The following is a 20,666-nucleotide window of genomic DNA, read 5'->3' on the forward strand; positions in this document are numbered from 1 at the left end:
CCCATCAACTGATGAATGGATAAAGAAGATGTATATATATACTGGAAAACAATGACATCTGGCCATTCGAAATGATGTGGATGGAGCTAGAGAGTATTATGCTAAGTGAAATAACTCAGATCAAAAGACAAGTACCATACTTTACCTATATGTGGAATTTAAGAAACCAAACAAATGAACTTAGGGGGGAAAAAAGAGAGGGAAGCCAAGAAACAGACTCTTAACCACAGAGAACAAACTGATAGCTGCCAGAGGGGAGGTGGGTGGGAGGGATAGCTGAAATAGGTGATGGGGATTAAGATGAGCACTTGCCGTGATGAACGCCGCCCAGTGTTGTATGTAAGTGTCGAATCGCTAAATTCTACACCCAAAACTAACACATACACTGTATGTTAACTCACTGGAATTTAAATAAAAATCCCACCTCCTCCAACAGCTTTCTGCAAGATCCCACCATGATTTTCTTCTCGGGCGGATGGGAAAAATACTCAACTGCTGTAAGTTTACATTTCATCTCATTCAGTTCAATCTCTTTTGCAAACCAAAACCTTTCCATTTCATTTATTTGCATATACAAATGCCCTTCCACCAGAAAAGATTTTTTTTTAATGCTTATTTATTTTGAGAGAGAGACAGAGCACATGTGAGTGGGGGAGGGGCAGAGAGAGGGGGACAGAGGATCTGAAGCAGGCTCTGTGCTGACAGCAGAGAGCCCGATGTAGGGCTCGAACTCACAAACTATGAGATCATGACCCGAGCCAAAGTCAGATGCTTAACAAACTGAGCCACCCAGGTGCCCCAGATTTTTGATGATTTAAATATTGCCATTTCACACTCACTTAAAAATTCCCACTTTTTTCTTAATGTGACTGGAATCATGGATACAAATATAAATAAAACACTTAGAGTAATACCTTTCAGACAACAAAGATCTTCAGAATTTTGCAATCTTAAATTAATGTACACCTGATTAGTACATAACCTCAGTAAGGTGAACTGGCCTGGGAGGTCATGATAACTAAGTTTAAAGTTATAGAGTTGTGTTGGTTTGTTTTTCCTAAGAAGCAGTTGAGAAACCAGTAACGTAGAATTAAAAAAAAAAAAAAAAAAAAAAAAAAAAGGATCAGTTATCTTAAGAACTCATTAGGATGTTTCACAGGTTCCCAAAACTATGCTTCTCATAGCTTTGGAAACTGTTCTTCTTCTTTATGGAATGATTCCTTCAATCTCAAACTAAAGTTCTTGCTGAATTTGACTGTAAGATTGTATAAAATAAAATTTGATGAATTACATTCAAAGAATAAGTTACGCATTAAGAACTGTCTTTAAGAATGCTCATTTTTTTTTTAATTTTTTTTTTTTAACATTTATTTATTTTTGAGACAGGGAGAGAGCATGAACGGGGGAGGGTCAGAGAGAGAGGGAGACACAGAATCTGAAACAGGCTCCAGGCTCTGAGCTGTCAGCACAGACCCAACGCGGGGCTCGAACTCATGGACCGCGAGATCATGACCTGAGCTGAAGTCGGCCGCTTAACCGACTGAGCCACCCAGGCGCCCCAAGAATGCTCATTCTTTAAAAATGTTTATCTATTTTGGGGTGCCTGGGTGGCTCAGTCAGCTGAGCGTCCGACTTCGGCTTGGTCATGATCTCACAGTTCCTGAGTTCAAGCCCCGTATCGGGCTCTGTGCGGACAGCTCAGAGCCTGGAGCCTGCTTCGGATTCTGTATCTCCCTCTCTCTCTGCCCCTCCCCTGCTCACGGTCTGTCTCTCCCTCTCTCTCAAAAATAAATAAACATAAAAAAATTTAAAAATGTTTATCTCTTTTGAGAGAGAGAGGGAGTGGGGGAGAAGCAGAGAGAGAGAGGGAGAGAGAAAATCCCAAGCAGACTCCACACAGCTAGTGTAGAGCCCATCTCAGGGCTCGATCCTATGAATCCTGAGATCACGACCTGAGCCAAAACTGAGAGTCGGGCGCTTAAGGCCAGGTGCCCCAAGAATGCTTATTTTAAAACAAAGGTGATTTATAATCTCACAATAGCATATATCCCACAATTTTGTCTTTGTTAGAAAATGGCTCAAATTTGGCTGGGCACAGATTGTATCTCTCAAGTGCTGCATTATCAAATCTAGGTACTTAAAGTGTAAACTTTACTGGTAATTTCTAGTAAATAAGAAAGCCTTCCGTCTGGAATGCTTTCCTTTAGTCTAGGGAGCCATGCTGCATTTCTGGTTCTTTTCTCTTTCCACGATTAGTTAAATCTCAGTTTCTTCTTTCAAAGGGGAAGTTTTGGGTTTTTAAAACTTCACTATGTGACTTCAAGAAGCTGAAGTAGAAATGTGGGTCTTCCTCTGGTTGAAGGGGGAGAACCTAGAGCTTATAAATGTCACAGGTATTTCCAATAAATTGGAGGTCACCAGGAAAGATGTTAGGATAATAAATCTAGCCTCTAAGTATACACTCCCTTTACCCAGCGGGGAGCCTCCTGGGATCATTTGTCTGCTGTTCATTATCTTGTCTGCATTATTCAACAGCTCTGTTCTTGCTCAATGGGCTTCAGAGAGCTTTTAACAGCTGCAGGAACCTCCAATTTTTACTTAAGTTCTCTTTCTCTTTGTAATAGAAAAACAAAACAAAGCACCTCGAAGAATAGGAAAAGAAAGAAAACCTGTCTTTGATGCCCAGGATTTACCTACATAATTGAACCCAGGTCACAACTGAGATTGCTTATTTATTTCACATTTAACTGTATCAATGTTGCAGTGTAATATTTGGATGCTAAAAGAGAAGGCTTACATTTAAATACTAACAATAGGAGGGTTTAAAAAAAATCCCAAGCCATCTAAATTGTATGACGAAATGACAAAAAAACCATTTAATTTCTCAGAGATGCTAAGGTTAGCTCTATTTTAAGAAAAACGCTCTTTTGTATTTGACACACCAAAAAAGTTGTGGTTTTTTTTTTTTTTTAATTACCAAAAAATCTACTACAGGATCAAAAGAGAGAATAAGCTTTGGGGGAAGGGAGGAGCCAGTTTATTAACTAGCCCAGATAAGAACCTCTGCATTTGAGTTGTTTCAATCAGGACATACTTAGCTACTCTTGGGTAAGCTGGTTCTCAGGAAGATTGACATTATTTATGATGATGATCTGATTTAACAGGACTTTCTTGAATCTAACCAACCTACAGCTGTTGTGCTAACATAAAGTATGATATTGTATTTATCAACTGGGTGATGGATAAAGTGAACCAGTTTTTTGCCATGACCAGAAGCAGGACACCGACTTGAAAATAAAAATTCCTGATGACAAGAACTGCTAAAAATGCTTAGAAGGAATGGGCAGAGCAAGGATTACACCTCCAAAGAAGTTAATGGGCCAGCTTCAGGGACTTCGCAAATGCTGACTATTTAACCGAAGTTTTGTGATTCAGAGGACTCATGAGTATTTTCTTTAAAAAAAAATTTTTTTTAATGTTTTATTTTATTTTTGAGAGAGAGTTGGAGGGGGGGTGGAGAGAGCAGGGAGACACAGATCTTAAAGCAGGGTCCAAGCTCCGCGCTGTCAGCACAGAGCCTGACTTGGGGCTCAAACCCACTAACTGTGAGATTGTGACCTGAGCTGAAGTCGGACGCTTAACCGAATGAGCCACCCAGGCACCCCCTCGTGAGTATTTTCTGATCAAGACTATGAAGACCCACTATGATCAATGTGTACTGGTCCCAGTATCTAAAGTAAAGAATATAAAAGGGCTAAGGTGAATGGAAAGATTTAAACAAAACAGCACTTAAAAATAAATCTAGTTCATGTCATTCATAAGGAATTATTTAGTTATCCAATAATAATGTGATTTCCAATCAAAACTACATGATCTGTCTTTTTTCGAGAAAGGCTGTGCTTTGGACTAAAATGTGTTCAGGGTGGCAGTGGAAGGAAGGGATACTTGCAGACGAAATAAAGACATTTAAACTTGCTCCTGTAGCCCCGAGATTCTCTGATCTGCAGCAAGAGAATAAGGTCTGCAGAGGTGACAGTCCATGCCCAGAATGGAATGTCTTGATCTATATATAATAACAAGGGACTGCAATTTCCTAGCATTAGATCACCATATTAAAAGCCAAGGGAGCTTTTCAGCACCACCATTTGATCAGATTAAGATCCTTAGTGTTGTACAAAACACAGCTCGTTAGCCACCCAAAGTCTGAAAGCATCTCTAAAGTGGCATAGAAATGCTAAGTAGTCTCAGACACCTGGACAATGCCCGACATCCCAGTAGAAACCAAGGACCTCCTCAATTATCAAGATATTTGTTACCGGGGAAAACCTAGATAATAAGCTGACTCTGTGATTGGGAAATATGTAAATAAATGCCTGAAACTTTTATGCAAACCCTTGGTGCGCTTTTAGCTGGGCCTCCCAAAGCACATTAATTACTATGAAAGCAAATATGACTTTTGTCATTTGCTCGATAAGCTGTAAGAATAGCAGCGAAACAAAACTGTAGCAGCTATCCACTGCCACTCAAAATTATTTTCTGAATTATTCAACGCCCCAAATCTGAAGCTGCTTTCTTAAACTATCAGAATTCAGGAGGTAAAAGTAACATTTGCTCCAGAATATCAGGTCCAATTTTGCATTTGCTGTATGTATGAATTCCTTTTCGTAGTCAACCTCGCGATTCAGGGAATGCTTCTCATCATTACCATCCTATGGTATGCAGTCAGTGCATAATGGAAGTTTTTTGGTTTTTTTTTTTTTTTTTTTTTTTTTTTAACGGGGCACCATTAAAGCTTCTCCAGCTTTACCAAGCGGGCACCCAGATTGACTTTGTGAAAATAACTCTAATGTTTTGTTTTTGGTTTGAATTTCGCCACCGCTAGAGTGAAGTCTCAGGTTTCAACCGTCAGGAAAAAGATAAGTCATTCACCAGTCAGTGTTCCTGGCTGATTTCCATATTATTTGCCGACCACGACAATTTCTGTAACAATAAGGAAAAAACGGACTCTCCCCAATGTGGTGTTTATACCCTGAATCTCACTTTTAAAAACCTTCCAACATAAGTAAAGCTCGGATATAATTTGAGAGACAAGAAGGCAGTCGACTCACATAAAGTGATAGAAAATTCTAATCACTCGTTATCACAGTGTCCATGGCTGTTTTCGGAGTCAACGCCAGGATAGTGTAGTTGCTACAGACACCATCTGGCCTGCGAAGCCTAAAATATGAAATGACTTCAGTTCAGGTCATGATCTCGTAGTTCATGAGTTCAAGCCCCACATCAGGCTCGCTGCTGTCAGTATGTCAGCGTGGAGCCCACTTCTGATCCTCTGTCCCCCTCTCTCAGCCCCTCCCCCGCTTGTGCTCTCCCCCAAAATAAGTATTTTTTTTAAATACTTCAAAAAATAAAATATTTACTCTCTAGCTCTTTACAGAAAGAGGGGCTAGGCTCTATACTAAAGGTAATACGTATTTTATTCTATTGAAACAGCTATGGTTCCAAAACATTCTAGAAATTGAATTCGTTCCTCACCATTTTAATCATTTGTGTATTCATTTCACTGAAAGAAGTTTCTTCCTCTCAAAGAAATAAATTGCCACCCTCAAAAGTTTCCGAAATTTGCGACTGCTAGAATAGTAGCACAAAGATTAGCACTTTTCTTTTCCTTATTTCTTGTCTTTGAAAAAAATCCTCTCTTTCCATCTCTCTAAATGTTATACACGCGACCTCTATAATAGTCGGGAAATTCCACAGCCCTTAGAAATGAATAAAAAACACTAGCTTTTTCTCAGCCAGTGCCAAGAGTCCTACAATATATATACTTTCCCACACAGGGTTGACAAACTTGGCCGCTGAAGCAGCTGTAAAAATGGAAATGCAATCACAGAAGGAGTTATCAGCCTTATGAATTGAGGCGCCTTGACTCTACTTGACATTCATTCTCAATTACCAAGTTCAGGCTTCTTGCCTTCATTGAGCAGCACTACAGAGCACCTCACATAAATGAGTGGATTCTGGGCAGCCATGATGCTGTCAGTCGCATGCTTCACTTCTTCAGAGGACTCAGGTCAGCCAACAAAGCTCTGAGCATTAAATTATTTCTGACAGCAGCCACGGGCTATTAGAATGTAACCCGCCTCTCTGTTTCAGATGTTTATCTTTGAAGAAACCACTCACATCTTTATTGCAATCGTAAAGTCTGTTGCAATGATAAAAAAAAAAAAAAAGACATTTAACCTGTTCCTACACTCTGGAGTAGAGCCCTGGATGTATTAATTGCCTTCTTTCACACTTTATCCACATCTAAGTTACAAGGTAAGAGTTGTAGAGAGTTCAAAAGGGAGGAGAGTTTTATGGAATCAACAGGACAGGAGGCTAGATGTGTCAGATAACTTGTCTCCCCAAGAAGATGGATGGAGATGAGTAGGGAAAGTCATACTTTATCCAGACATGCGTGTTTTTGCTGCAAAGTATTTACAGTAACCTCATGAATTAGAAGATAAAGAAATATCTATGGCTTCCCTAGAATTTGGCATTTCATAAAACTGTCAAGTGTTAGAACCCAAAGGAATTTGTATTTTAGATATTTAACTTTTTCTTGAGTATCTAATATACACCAGACAATGCACTAAACAAATACATAGATAACTTCCTGTTGGGTTCAGTGCTATTAAGGAAGGAATATAGTAATTTGAGGTCTAGTGGAAATGGTCTGCATCAGGTTAGGGGATCAGTAAGTGTCAAGCAAGCGTTCTCTAAGGAAAGGGATTTTAAACTCAGATGTGAAAGAAAAGAGGATGTCAGGAAGGAAAAATGTTCCATGGCCAAATGGCCAATTCCCTTCGGGAAGGAATATAGTCCTTTCAGGTGAGGGAACAGGTCAATAAGGTTTAGAGATATAATCCGGAAATTTTGATTCCATCAACATGAATAATATTCCACTTCCCAGGAAGGCATACTGATTAAAATTGAGATTTTAATTTTTAAGAAGGAAGTGTGTTATGAGCTAAATTATTTAATTTGTAATTGTGCACTAGGTTCGCTAAATCATGTGGTTAGTAGAAAAAAATTAAAGTTCTGGAAAGTACACGACATGAAATCAACAAAATGTGTTCGTTATCTGAATTTTCTCAGCTTTTTGGTATTATCCTAGTCATAGCAGGAGATTATAAGGTATGGGGATAGAAATTCCTATCTGTGCCCACATCACCATGACTAAGATCCTTTCATTCTAGAAACCGTTTGCCTAGGAAAGTGCCCAAGAAGACCCACCAGTTCTAGGGCCATGTTGCAACCTCGTTTCCTATAAAACCATAAATGACAAAACCTATTTCTTTCATTTATGTAGAGCTCTGATAAATAAATCACTAAGGAAAGGGCCAGAAACCCAACGAGAAAAAGGGAATAAAAGATTTAAACAGGCAGTTTACAAGAAATGCAAGTAGCCTTGAACATGAAAAGATGTTCCACCCCTGCTTTCAGTGAAAGAAAGTCAAATTAAATCATATGAAGATACCATTGTCAATGGCTCAATTAGCAAAGGTGAACACACTTGATAATGTTTCATTATGGCAACATTAAAAGGCTTTGGGGGACTTTCACATTTACTGTTGATGAGAGTACAAACTGCTACTCTCTATGTGTGGGGAAATTTACAACATGGATCCAAATGAAAATTCGCATCTCTTGACTGAGCGGTCTCCACTCTCAAAGTTTATCTTACAGCTATTGCTCCACTTATAAAAGAAAGAGTAATTTTGAAGATACGATGGTAGCATTGTTTGTTAAAGAAATAAGAAGTGGAAGCAGCCAAATTGCTCAACAATTGGGTTCTGAATAAATAAAATACACCATCTGGGCGATGAAATACTATGCAGCCATTAAAAGAATAAGGTAGATGTAGCCCTATTTGTTGATATGAAAAGACAATTAACATATGGTAAATGCAAAAGGCAAAGGACAATATGAATAGTAAAACTCATTTTCCTAAAGGTAACCAAATACGTGTGTGTGTGTGTGTGTGTGTGTGTGTGTGTGTGTGTTATAGCCTGAATTTTGTTCCCCCAAACTCATATATTGAAACCTTAACCTCTAATACCTCAGAATATGACTATATTTGGAGATAGGACCTTTAAAAGGGTAATTAAGTTAAAATGAGGCCGTTAGGGTGGGCCCTAATCCAACCCTTCTGATGTCTTTATAAGAAGAGGAGATTAGGACACACAGAGAAACACGAGAGATGCACAGGCACAAAGGAAACAGTGTGAGGACCCAGCGAGAGGTCATCTGTGAGCCAAGGAGAGAGGCCACAGGAGAAACCAAACCTGCTGATACCTTAATCTTGGACTTTTAGCCGTCAGAACTTTAACAAAAGAACTTCCTGTTGTTTCAGCCCCCCAGTCTGTGGTTCTTTGTTATGGCAGCCCTAGCAAACTAATACAACAGGTACATGCATATATGCAAATGGCACGTTTCTGGATGTATGTCCGAGAAATATTGGTAATCTTTACCTTTGGAGAGAGTGACTAGAGATCTGAGATGGAAAAGAGACTAACTTTTGTACTGCTTTAACTTTTACCATGTATACTGACTTGGTGGGTTTGAGAATTTCAGGGCTGATCAAGGAAAAGCCAGGACCACGAGACGGTATTACTACACATCATGCTTTATCGGGCAGCACTAAATGGGCTTGCATGAGAGAGGAAGTCTCTCGCAGAAGAGACCTTCCAGAAATGTAGGTCTACTAACCAAAAGGGAAAGAGGGTCGGAGAATTCTCAGGGGACCAGGGAATTAGAGAGGGGACTCACATGTCCAGGCAATGTTACCCATCAGCAAGGTAGGGAGCCTCTGGGTCAGAGAGCTCTGAAGGGCGGCAGCAGTCTGTGGTCTTTTATGGTTGAAGGGTTTGTCTTACGCTATTGCTAGCAGATTCTGGATGTCGTCTTGTGGGGCATGCAAAGCAACTGGCTCTAAATGGCTAAAAATTGGTTTATTTGGATTATACTTAAAGCAATTAGATGTGTAAAAAACTGATCTTGACATCAGCAGGCTTTGAGCTCACAGTCCAAGACTATTGCAAAGAAGTAAACTTCGTAGGGGCTAATATACAGGAGCCATCTTTAACCCATTTATACATCGTCACCGCCATCATCATCATCATCATCATCATCATCATCAAATATTTAGTAGGAAAAACAAGATCTGTCCAGGTAGATGTTTCACCCTCTGAAGAATAAGATATCAGGCATTTTTCTCTCTACTGTCCTCCACTAGGAGACCTCACCCCAAAGATTTCCATGATCCATTCATTAAACAGTTACCTCCTCCCTTATTCTGATTCCTTCTATGCCATGTTTTGTTTTGTTTTGTTTTGTTTTGTTTTTACCTAAAGCTGACAAGCTGGTATGTTCTGAATAGCAGGATTTTACCTCTCCTGGGAATTCTTTCACATTTTCTTAAAGTGAATTGATACACAGTCATTGGTAATATTTCAGAGCCAATATGTCTAGAGAAGAAAATGCTATCTGAGATATTTAGGTTATTCCTACAAATAGAATGGCTGCCTTCCCAAGCAGCAGAATTACCCCCAACTAAGGCTTGGTGAGGAATATAGGACAGTGAAATCTTGCATGGTATGATTTGACTAAACATCCTCTAAGGTTAATTAAAAAAAAAATCATTCTATGATCTAATGCAAGTGGGTATTGGAAAAGTCCAAAATGAGAAAGATCAATGAGAGCTGATACAGTAAAGAGAGGGAATTTTCATAGAACTGTCAGGACTTGAGCTAAGTCTTCAATGATGGACAGCCTTTGTATAAAAAAGCAGACAAGTTTGTAGGCAAGAGAAATATAGGATCATAATGCCAAGTTCCTACTCCCAGCAGGGTGAACCTGGCAAGGGCATCCACCCCAAGAGTTTCTACCAAAGAGCAAGGTCCAAGACCAGCTAAGACGTCAAGACAGAGTTCTTACTCATAGATAGGGGCCATGGCAAAAGAAGGGGGGGAGGGGGTGTGAGTGATCGCTTGGAGGGAAATCAGAGTTAGACCTAGAGAAGCAGATAAACTTTTCTGGTCTTCAGCAACGTTTATTAAAGTGCAAACAATCTTTGTGAAGACTTTGCCTGAGCTGCTGACCATTTATTTAAATAGCATAAATTCCTGGTGGTTTTCAAGCCTATGCAAAGCTTAAAAGTAATATAAAACTTCTTTATCTGTATTCAAAACCCTAGAGAACCTATAGCTGACACGCCAACAAAATATCATAGGTGAGGCCAAATGGCCTAGGAGACTAATTGAAACTCCATTGTGACACAGTGGAGCAGAGAGCATTGCAGAAAGAAAAGTGAAATAGAAATGGGGGCAAAACACCAAAACTCAATAGGATTAATAAAACATCACCACTATTTGTAAATGTTCAGTCAATTATAATCAGCCCTGGAAATGTTTAACATAGGAAATGTATGCCTTTGCTCTGAGCCTTGTGATGATATATATGGCTCATACTTCTCACTTCACTGAACACAAATATGATTATTACAATGAAAAGAAGAGAATTTACTATACATTTGGCAGTTTCAAACATCATTTATAACTCACAGGGACAGATTATTAAGTCGTTGTATATCATCTGAAATCTCCATCACTTAGTCAGAGTTCAGTTACTGGACTTGTTAAGTGATATTAAATTAAGAAAAACAAAATTTCCAGTTGTGTCTATAACAAAGAAATAAAATACATTAAGATGTCATTAATGACTATTAAGATATCAAGGGTTCTCTTGTGCTATAAAATTTACTGTGTGTTTCCCAAATTATTATTTCATTGTTTGAATATTTTTATAGATATAGAAAATAAGACTCAGAGGGATTATTTGGCAAAGTTGGAACTGTAACCTATGCCTTCTTTTCTAAACCACATGTGTTGTCCATCAAATTATGCTGATGTCCAAAAAAGCAGAGTTCCCTCCAGCGTGTTTCTAAAAGCATACTTTCACTTATATCCAGCATGGGTGTTCAAGCCCTGGTACTCAAGTGTGACAGGGTCTGTTCTGCTTTTTGATGATTTTTAAAATATTTTAAATATTACCCTTCTTCTATCCAAACCTATTCAGGACCAAGTTTCCAAGATTATCAAGAATACAGAGAATAAATACATTCTGAAGATTAATTGCATAATATAAACATTAGTCAAGTGACTGTTACTGATTTTTTGTTTAATGAATGTTAGATATAACTGCTGAATTACTGAATAAGCATTGGACTTTAGCCACTGTTTAGCTTTATTACACAAGAATTTTTCATTGAGAAGGCAATAAAATAGCAGGATGAACAAAATATAATCCCCAAAATAAAGAGTAGCTATTTTCATTGGATTCTATATGTAAGCCTGCAACCATATTTTAAGATTGTGCTTTATTCACTTTACATGGTTATGAATATATCCTTGTCTCTACATAGTTTTTCTAGTCATATTTCAATGGCTGTATACTATGTTCATGGATATAGTTTTGACTTTAACTATGGCATTATCACTTTAAGGTTAAATGTAATGGGGGCGTTTGGGTAGCACACTTGGTTAAGCGTCCAATCTTGATCTCAGCTCAAGTCATGACCTCACAGTTCATCAGTTTGAGCCCCTCATCAGGCTCTGCACTGATGGTGTGGAGTCTACTTGGGATTCTGTCTCTCCTCTCTGCCCCTCCCCAACTTGTGTGTGAGCCCTCTCTCTCTCTCTCTCTCTCTCTCTCTCTCTCTCAAAATAAATAAATAAACTTAAAAAAAATTTTTTTTTTAAAGTTAAATGTAATGGTAATAATTTCTTTGGTAAGCTTTAGGTATTTGAACTTAAATGATACAAGCCACTAATTTTTTTTTTTCAGTCAATTATTATTGTAACGATTTAGGCTCTTGAAGCCATTGTAATCCTAAGATATGAACTAACTTAATTCAACTTGGAAAATGTGAAAATGTACCTTAAAGGTACAAATTAATTTCAGAATAAATACCAGATGATTTTGATTTGTTTCACATAAAATCTATATCAATATGTTTTGTGCTTCTTTGGGGATATTTCCTCCACATTATTTTTGTGAGAAATAAAGGGGAAAAAAACAACTTTGGTAAATTACAATGTAGCGAGTTTGGAATAAAAAGAATGGAATCCTGTTTATGATCATTATGTTGTTAGGATGTACGATAATTGTAACATATCTGAAAACACCATTTGGATATTTATGCTATCCTGGTTGTTGTGTTTTGTTTTTTTTTTTGAAAAAATTTTTAAATTTTTTTCTTTAATCTTTGTTTATTTTTGAGAGAGAGAGAGAGCTGGGGAGGGCAGAGAGAGAGAGAAACACAGAATCCAAAGAAGGCTTCAGGCTCTGGGCTGTCAGCGCAGAGCCCGACGCGGGGCTCGAACTCACGAACCACGAGATCATGACCTGAGCTGAAGTCAGACACTTAACTGACTGAACCACTCAGGTGCCCCTATCCTGGTGGTTTAATACTTGATTGCCACCCCTGCTTCAGACCATACAACAGCGTGATTTCATTTGAGGTCAAATCCCATGTGAGCACAGTTGGCTGAAGCAAATTTTTCATCTCACCAAAACATAACACATTTGCCAGCCTGTGCACGCCAACACAGATGATTTAGGGTATAACTGACTGCGACTGGCACTTACTCAAGCTGTGACATTTTCTGTCAGCAATTGGGTAGTATATGGAAAGCCAATGGAACAATTACATGTTACGGAAGACAACTGGATTTTGGAAAAGAAGGAAATAGAAAACAAGCCAGGTCTTCCACTTCAAACAGGTAGTGAGGAAGCTACAACACTGGCCATCTTCCCCTCTTCCAACAGTGTGACTGTCAGGGAAAGAGAGAACACTGACTTGACTAATATAGGATGAAAGCGTTTGGAGTCTTCTGTTTAGAGAATGCAAATGAAACAAAAAGAATGTTAATTAAAAGGACCTAGAAACCACCAAAAATTAAAGGAAGATGGAAAATGATATTGACAAAATATCGTTCCATTGGCAAATCGAGGAGAGAGAGAAAAATCAGAAGGTGAGTGGAAGAAAAAGGAATGAAAGGAATAAGGTAGGAGAGGGGAAACAATTCTTAAAAAATTGACCAGGGGCATGTGGGAAAATACTAAGCAAAATAAAAAACCTGCAGCATGAATACATTATTTTATGTGCTTCCTGTCTCTAATAATTAAATAAATGCAAAATAATGTAACAATGATGTATCATTTTGCCTGGCCCATTAGCAAAAATTTAAAAGAATATTATTATCTAGTTTGGGCAAGGAGATGGGAAAACATTCTCCTACACTAGTGATTTATTGTTTTATTTATTTATAAATAAATAAACTGTATGAAGCTACTGGAGAAAACCTTATTAACATATTCATACTCACTGAGTCAACAATTCCCTTTACTGGGGAGACACTTATACAAGTGTGAAAAGATATATGCATACCGATATCCCCTGCAGAATTGTTTATGAATATGAAAAGTTGGGTGGGAAAATCTGTGTATGAGTAGGGCATTAGTTAAATAAATTATTGTATATCCCATAGTGAAATGCTATATATGAATCTCAAAGCATTAAGAAAACCTTATAAGGGTGCCTGGATGGCTCAATCAGTTGAGGTTCAGACTCTGATTTTGGCTCAAGTCATGATCCCAGGGACGTGGAATCGAGCCCGGCATCAGGCTCTGTGCTGTCCCTCTCTCTCTGCCCCTCCCCCCTCTCAAAATAAATACATGAACTTAAAAAAAGAGAAAATCTTATATTAATGTATTAGATTAATGTATTAGATGAAGATGTCTGTAGTATTAGCAACTTTAGGGTAGCAGTTATTGTATTACTCATAACAACCATAATAAGAAGTTAATATTTACTATTTTGCATGTTGTACTAAGCCTTTTTATAAGCATTATCCAATAATTTTCACAAGAACTTTATGATGTGAGGTAGTATTTTTACCTGCATTTGACAGGCAAGAAGACTTGAGACTCAGAGAAATTAAATAATTGGCCCAAGGGGGCTAGAAAGGGCCAATTCTAGGTCCTGAACCCAGATAAACGTGGCTCCCAAGAATGGACTCTTACTCTAGATTCCCAAAGCATAGTTTGATAGTCATTTTGTAAAGAAAAAAGTAATCTAGTAAATACAGACAGAAAAAAAAATCAGAGTATTCACTAGACTGTTGGTATTCTTTATTTGCTGTGGAGGAAATTATGGAATTAGGTTACATTCCTTTTTATTTCTGCAATGTTAATACCTTTATAATGACATATATTGTTTTGTACCAAGAAGAAAATCAGTAAGATTAATAAATTGCTCGCTTTCTGAAAGTTAATTGCAAAGCAGTACTTTAAAATTATTGAAGATGTCTTTCATCAATGTTCTCAGAACTTCCTAATCAAGGATTCCCGAATCCCAGTCCATGAACTGAACACATCACAATCACCTTAGGAGTATTTTATTGCATATACCAATTTCTTGGCCCCAAATGCCTCATCCTATCCAGTTCAGTACATCTGGGATGGGACTCTGGAATTTACGTTTTTTAAAAGCTCCCCAGGTGATTCTGATACCCAGCCAGGTATGGGAATCACTGTCTAAGAGAATGTGATTTATGTAGATCAAAAGAGAAAAGAGAGAAAGTGCACCATATGGTATGTTAACTCTTTCTTTAATTTCATTTTAGAGGTGACTTCACAGAGAAAGGATTTCTAAATCATTGGTACACATAATTCAGAAGATACCTATTCCCAAAAATGTGGCAACAGCTTTGGCCATCTGAAATATGACAATAATTCACATTTACCATGGAATAGAGGAAGGGAAGATGTTTGGAATGTTCTGTAACTGAGTAATTAATCAGTGTGGCATTAGAGCACAGATAGACATCTAGACCCACAGAGCATAGCATAGAGCACAGAAACACATCCAAGTGTATAGGATGCATGGGCAGCGAGCTATTTCTATGGGGGAAAATTAGTATTAACAATAAACAGAATGCTTGAGGCTTGTTGGGTATGCAGATTTCTTTTTAAAGAGGGAAAGTTTTTTTACGACACCCCCCCCCCACCGCCCAAATTCTTCTACTTCTCCAACTGCTTACAGTCAATTGACTTCAGCTTCTCTCAAAGTTTTTGCATTTAGGTTTGAGAGACATAGAGATTGTGAAAGCAGGGGAGGGGCAGAGAGAGAGGAGGACAGAGGATCTATAGAGGGCTCTGTGCTAGCAGCAGACTGCCCGATAGAAGGCTCCATCTCAGGAACCGTGAGACCACGACCTGAGCTGAAGTCCGACAATTAACCAACAAGCCACCCAAATGTACCACCCCCCCATCAGCTCCCTTTAAACACTAGTGTTTCCTGGAGTTCTTTCCTTGGTTGCCTGCCATTTTCTTCACTCCGTGTGCCCTCGTGGGCCAGCTGCTCATCCATTCTCATGACTTTGACTACCAAGGACAAAAGGATATTCCAAATCTATTCTATTCTTTCCAGTGGAAGCTTCCGTTTTAAATGCCAGAGCCATATTTCTAATATTTAACGGATCTGCAAGGCACCTTCCACTTAACACACCCACTCATTATCATCTGTCACTGTGTCTTCTACTGTAATCAGAATCTCGGTTAATAAAATTACCACCCAACCAGTCTTCCAAGGTAGAAATTTGTGAGTCTTACTTAACTCTGCCTTCTTCCTATCAAGTGACCACAAAGTCCTGTAATTTATCCCTCAAAATTATCTTTTGACATCTCTCCATCCTATGACCCCCGCCTTAGTCCCAGTCCGCAGCATGCTTGCCTCTAGACTGCAAGTCTCCTGTCTAGTGTCCCTTCCTTCCCTCTCTCCAGTGTTTTCACCATATTCCCATGGAGAGTAGTTTGCCTTAAAATAAAAGTGGGGGGAAAAACCCATGCCTGCTACTCCCCTTCTAAAAGGACTGGTAGTTGCAGAAGTCTACATAATGAAGTTCAGATTCCTTGCTTGGCAAATGACAATAATAAGGGCGATATGGTATATTGAGTCCCTATTTTACATATGAACCAAATGAGGCCCCAAGAGGTTAAGTATCTTCCCCAAGGTGACAGAACTCCTTACGTGGCAGAGCTGGGATTTCCTTCTAGGCTGGCTCCAACTCTGCAGCCCATGCTTGATTCCAGTCTCTTTCTTGACCTAATCCCTCTGTGTGCACATCTGTCCCCTCAAATAAGCTGTGAAATCCCCAGGACAGGAAAGATGTCTTCTTCATTTCTGATCCCCAGTGTCTAACACTGTGGCACAGGATAGGTGCTTAACTTAACATATGCTTGTTAAAAAAAAAAAAAATGGATCAAGGGACAGAGAAAGAAAGGAAGGAACTGAAGGAACTAGTGAAGATGTTTTAAGAAGAACATGATGCCGGGGCACCTGGGTGGCTCATTCAGTTAAGCGTCTGACTTCAGTTCAGGTCATGACCTCGTGGTTTGTGAGTTTGAGCCCTGCCTTGGGCTGTGTGCTGACAGCTCAGAGCCTAGAACCTGCTTTGGATTCTGTGTCTCCCCCTTCTCTCTTTGTCCCTTGCCCACTCACACACTCTCTCTCTCTCTCAAAAAGAAATAAACATTGGGGCGCCTGGGTGGCTCAGTCAGTTAAGTGTCTGCCTCTAGCTCAGGTCATGGTCTCATGGTTCGTGGGTTTGAGCCCCACATCGGGCTCTGTGCTGACAGCTCAGAGCCTGGAGCCTGCTTGGGATTCTGTGTCTCCCTCTGTCTCTGCCCGGTCCCCACTCATGCTGTCTCTCTCTCTCTCTCTCTCTCTCTCTCTCTCTCTCTCTCTCTCAAAAATGAATAAACATTAAAAAAAGAAAATGATGCTGTTTTATTTTTTTACTTTAGTTTTATTATTTTTTAATATGAACTTTATTGTCAAATTGGTTTGCATACAACGCCCAGTGCTCATCCCAACAGGTGCCCTCCTCAATACCCATCACCCACCCTCCCCTCCCTCCCACCCCCCATCAACCCTCAGTTTATTCTCAGTTGTTGAGTCTCTTATGGTTTGGCTCCCTCCCTCTCTAACTTTTTTTTACCCCCTTCGCCTCCTCATGGTCTTCTGTTAAGTTTCTCAGGATCCACCTAAGAGTGAAAACTGAGGGTATCTGTCTGTCTCTGTATGACTTATTTCACTTAGCATAACACTCTCCAGTCCCGTCCACTTTGCTACAAAAGGCCAGATTTCCTTCTTTCTCATTGCCACGTAGTACTCCATTGTGTATATAAACCACAATTTCTTTATCCATTCATCCATTGATGGACATTTAGGCTCTTTCCATAGTTTGGCTATTGTTGAAAGTGCTGCTATCAACATTGGGGTCCAAGTGCCCCTATGCGTCAGCACTCCTGCATCCCCTGGGTAAATTCCTAGCGGTGCTATCGCTGGGTCAGAGGGTGGATCTATTTTCAATTTTCTGAGGCACCTCCACACTGTTTTCCAGAGCGGCTGCACCAGTTTGCATCCCCAGCAGCAATGCAAGAGGGTTCCCGTTTCTCCACATCCTCGCCAGCACATGATGCTGCTTTAAATATCTGAAGAAGTGACGTGTAGAAATGGCTTTATCCTTCCTGTAGAATAATGGATGCTCTAACCTGAACTCCATGAATGAGTTCAGGGAAGCATGTTTCTATGATAACAGTCCATACCGTTAATAAATCTCACAAAGCCTTCGGTGACCCCAAATAAAAATGTTTAGAACTATTTCTCCAGAGGAGAACCAGTGAGCAGATGTTACTGGGAAGCCAGTTTCAGATCTCCGCAAAAAAGGAAATTTACAACAAGGAGAGCTGTTTGAAAATAAAATCTTTACAGCAAAATGTCAAAAGCTCTGGATCAATGGAAACCATCAGGCAAAGGCCAGATAAACATGTCCAAAGATACAGAGAAAGGAATCCATAGAATTCTGGGAGGGCTGAAAGGTACTCTAGGAAAATTTCCACACTCGACCTCTGCGATTCTGTAATTCTAAGGTGCAACCCATAACACATTTATCAGTTCTTGTTTAACTTTGCAAAGATTTTGATTATTATTAGAGGCATCACAGCATCTCTCTCAGTCTTTTACCTTCCCAGGTACTCCCCTTTAAGGATTCTCTTCAGGTTTCTTTGCATTTCTTAATAAACGTAAAAAGTCACGTGTAAGTCCTGTTGACATCTGCAGGCACTGGTAATTCCTATTTTTCAAGTCAGATAGCCTCCTTAGTCCATTATGAAGCCGGATTGCTCATTTGCCATGTAGGTCCATAGGTTATTGAGATGTTAGTTTACATTATATCAAACTTCGAAGCATTAACTGCAAAAATAATTGTTCCGCCGGCCAAATCCCCTTGAATGCCTGAATTACTTTATCGAGTGTGGTTTTCCTTTCTCCTCAAAGACATTCTTCATTCCATCCTCACTGTTGACATAACAAAAATGGAAAAATATTTACCTTGCTCCTCTTCAACAGATGACATCACAAAAAAGTCAATTTAATGACACGTAGGAGATTTTCTCAGTAACTTTTCCTACGTTTATCTCATTACTGGCAAGTCCAGGTGATTGAAAGGATGCAGTGAATTTAAAAGAAGATAGATTTGGCCAAAGGTGGGAGTTATTCATAAAATAATAACAGTAAATATTTACCATTTTGTTTATGCCCTGAAGTCATTGTATTCTACTTAGCAACATTAATATATATTCTTTTATGAAAAGTATCCCTCAGAGTCAAGATTGAATAAGTAATCCTTTTCAGTGGTATGTATTAAAGTTTATATCCCTGTGTTATCAAGGAATAAATTAAGACCTTTGCTCCACTATTTCAAACAGTTGAACTTTTGTGATGACCCTTTCAAAAGGATAAATGAGGTATGAAATGGACTGCCTTCTTGCTTTTCAGTGGGAGAAGTCACAGTTGAGGCAAATGTAAATGACTTTCATTGTTTTCGACGACACAAGTCAAAGAAAATGCATGGAAAAAAACCCATTTATTCTGAAGGTTAACTAGTGCCCAAATCTGGTCAATATTTGCTGCCATCTGCTGGTCAAAAGAGAAAGTTGCAAGGAAAGGAGAAAAGCGTAGAGGGAATTTGATCTGTTATTGAGATGCATTTCTATAGGGTAGGAAGGGATTAATTATCCAGAATTATGCTCGTAAAAATATACTGTGCACCCCAGCTTCAGAGCCAGTCCCTTCTCAGTGGCAGAGGGGAGATAACGGCCAGGTGGCTCATGGGCTGCCTGCCCACAGGGTATAAGCATTTGCTCTGGTCCACGAATCTGGTCACCGGCACCGTCCTTTCAAGCTCCTCCTGCCTCACCTTCAGGCAAAGCAATAAAGCCCGTTTCCCACTGCGCGGCACGACATTTCCTAAAACGTTGCCGCAAGGAAAACTGGCTTTTCTTGATCAGAGATGGCAAACGAGGTTAGATACATATTTATGTGGGTGTTGATTTTAAAATAAGGAAAATTCACATAAAAGTCTGGATTGCCAGCTCCTTCTGGAAAATTCTACTCTGTTCCCCTATGGCTGGGGCATACTAGATGAGGGGCCTGCTCATCACAGGGACACTACTTCCTGTTATCTCCTCGCGCAGGAGCCTGAAGGTCAGAGGTCACTTATTATTCTCGCTATATACATCCTCTCTCTCTCTCTCTCTCTCTCTCCACACACACACACACACACACACACACACGATCACATATGTGGTTAAAAGTGGATACTTTTAACCTATAGGATATTTTAACCTACTGGTTGCCCTCTCTTGCATCAGTTAGTAACGGATACCTATATTATCAGGGATGTCATGGACTTGACTCAAACTTATGCTTCCCCTTTCCTCTTACAGATAGTTATCACCGTTGAGATGTGTATCAAAGCTTATGGGCCAGTCTTCCGGGAACTTTTTTTCAAGATGGCCGACGGCACTACAAGGAGATCACTTTTTTTGCCTTTCCACCTTCCTTTTTTTTCTACAGCAGACAAGTTGGCCGGAGCTTCAGCAGCTAGCTTGGATCCTGAGTAAACACGAGGCTGGAGGTCAGGGGCTCCACATAATGAAGAAAAAAGATGGCACAAACTTAAATCTCTGATAACCACAGAGCTACCTACCATCCCAGCTCTGGACTGTCCCCAGTAGGCTTCTTTTACTGGAGAGAAAAATCAAACTTGATCTTGTTTAAGCCACTTATTTGAGTTTTCGGTCAAAAGCAGCTAAACCTGATATGTCGTATCTTTAACAAAACTGGGCCAATGAGAGAGAGACTGAGAAGGCTGTGTGTTTCAAGCAATATAGGAGATTCTAATACTTGGTATCTGAGTGTTCTAATCAGCTGGGTTCACTGGGTAAAAGGAACAGAAGGGGTATGGATATCAGCTCAATAAAGTCCTCCTGGGTGAATGCCATTGGCTTCCTTGGGGCAGGTGCTCTCTTAGGTCCGTTTGCTGGAAAACAGTTTGAGGTGGAGATTTGCGGGCAGGAGGGAAGGAAAGAGGATTAGGCAGAGGAGCTGAGCTGCAGAGCAGTCCCAACAGAGTGCTCAGGATCTGTTGAAAAGTTCTGGAGCTGAGGCAGCCTTGCATGTGTTATGCTGTGTCATGACAAGGGAGCTGAGTCTTTTT

General features: G+C 39.6%; 1 long non-coding RNA gene across 1 annotated transcript in view; it reads left to right on the forward strand.

Moving 5' to 3' along the window:
• The window catches only part of LOC109275565 (uncharacterized), a 52,471-nt gene extending 32,214 nt beyond the window's left edge, over positions 1–20,257 (forward strand). The window contains exon 3 of the long non-coding RNA XR_002084246.2: positions 19,894–20,257. This is a non-coding gene — a long non-coding RNA (uncharacterized LOC109275565). The remainder of the gene's footprint in view (positions 1–19,893) is intronic.
• Positions 20,258–20,666: the final 409 nt, after the last annotated feature.

Source organism: Panthera pardus, unplaced genomic scaffold (genome assembly GCF_024362965.1).
Source record: "Panthera pardus isolate Hobbes unplaced genomic scaffold, ASM2436296v1 HiC_scaffold_20, whole genome shotgun sequence".
Classification (NCBI taxonomy): domain Eukaryota; kingdom Metazoa; phylum Chordata; class Mammalia; order Carnivora; family Felidae; genus Panthera; species Panthera pardus.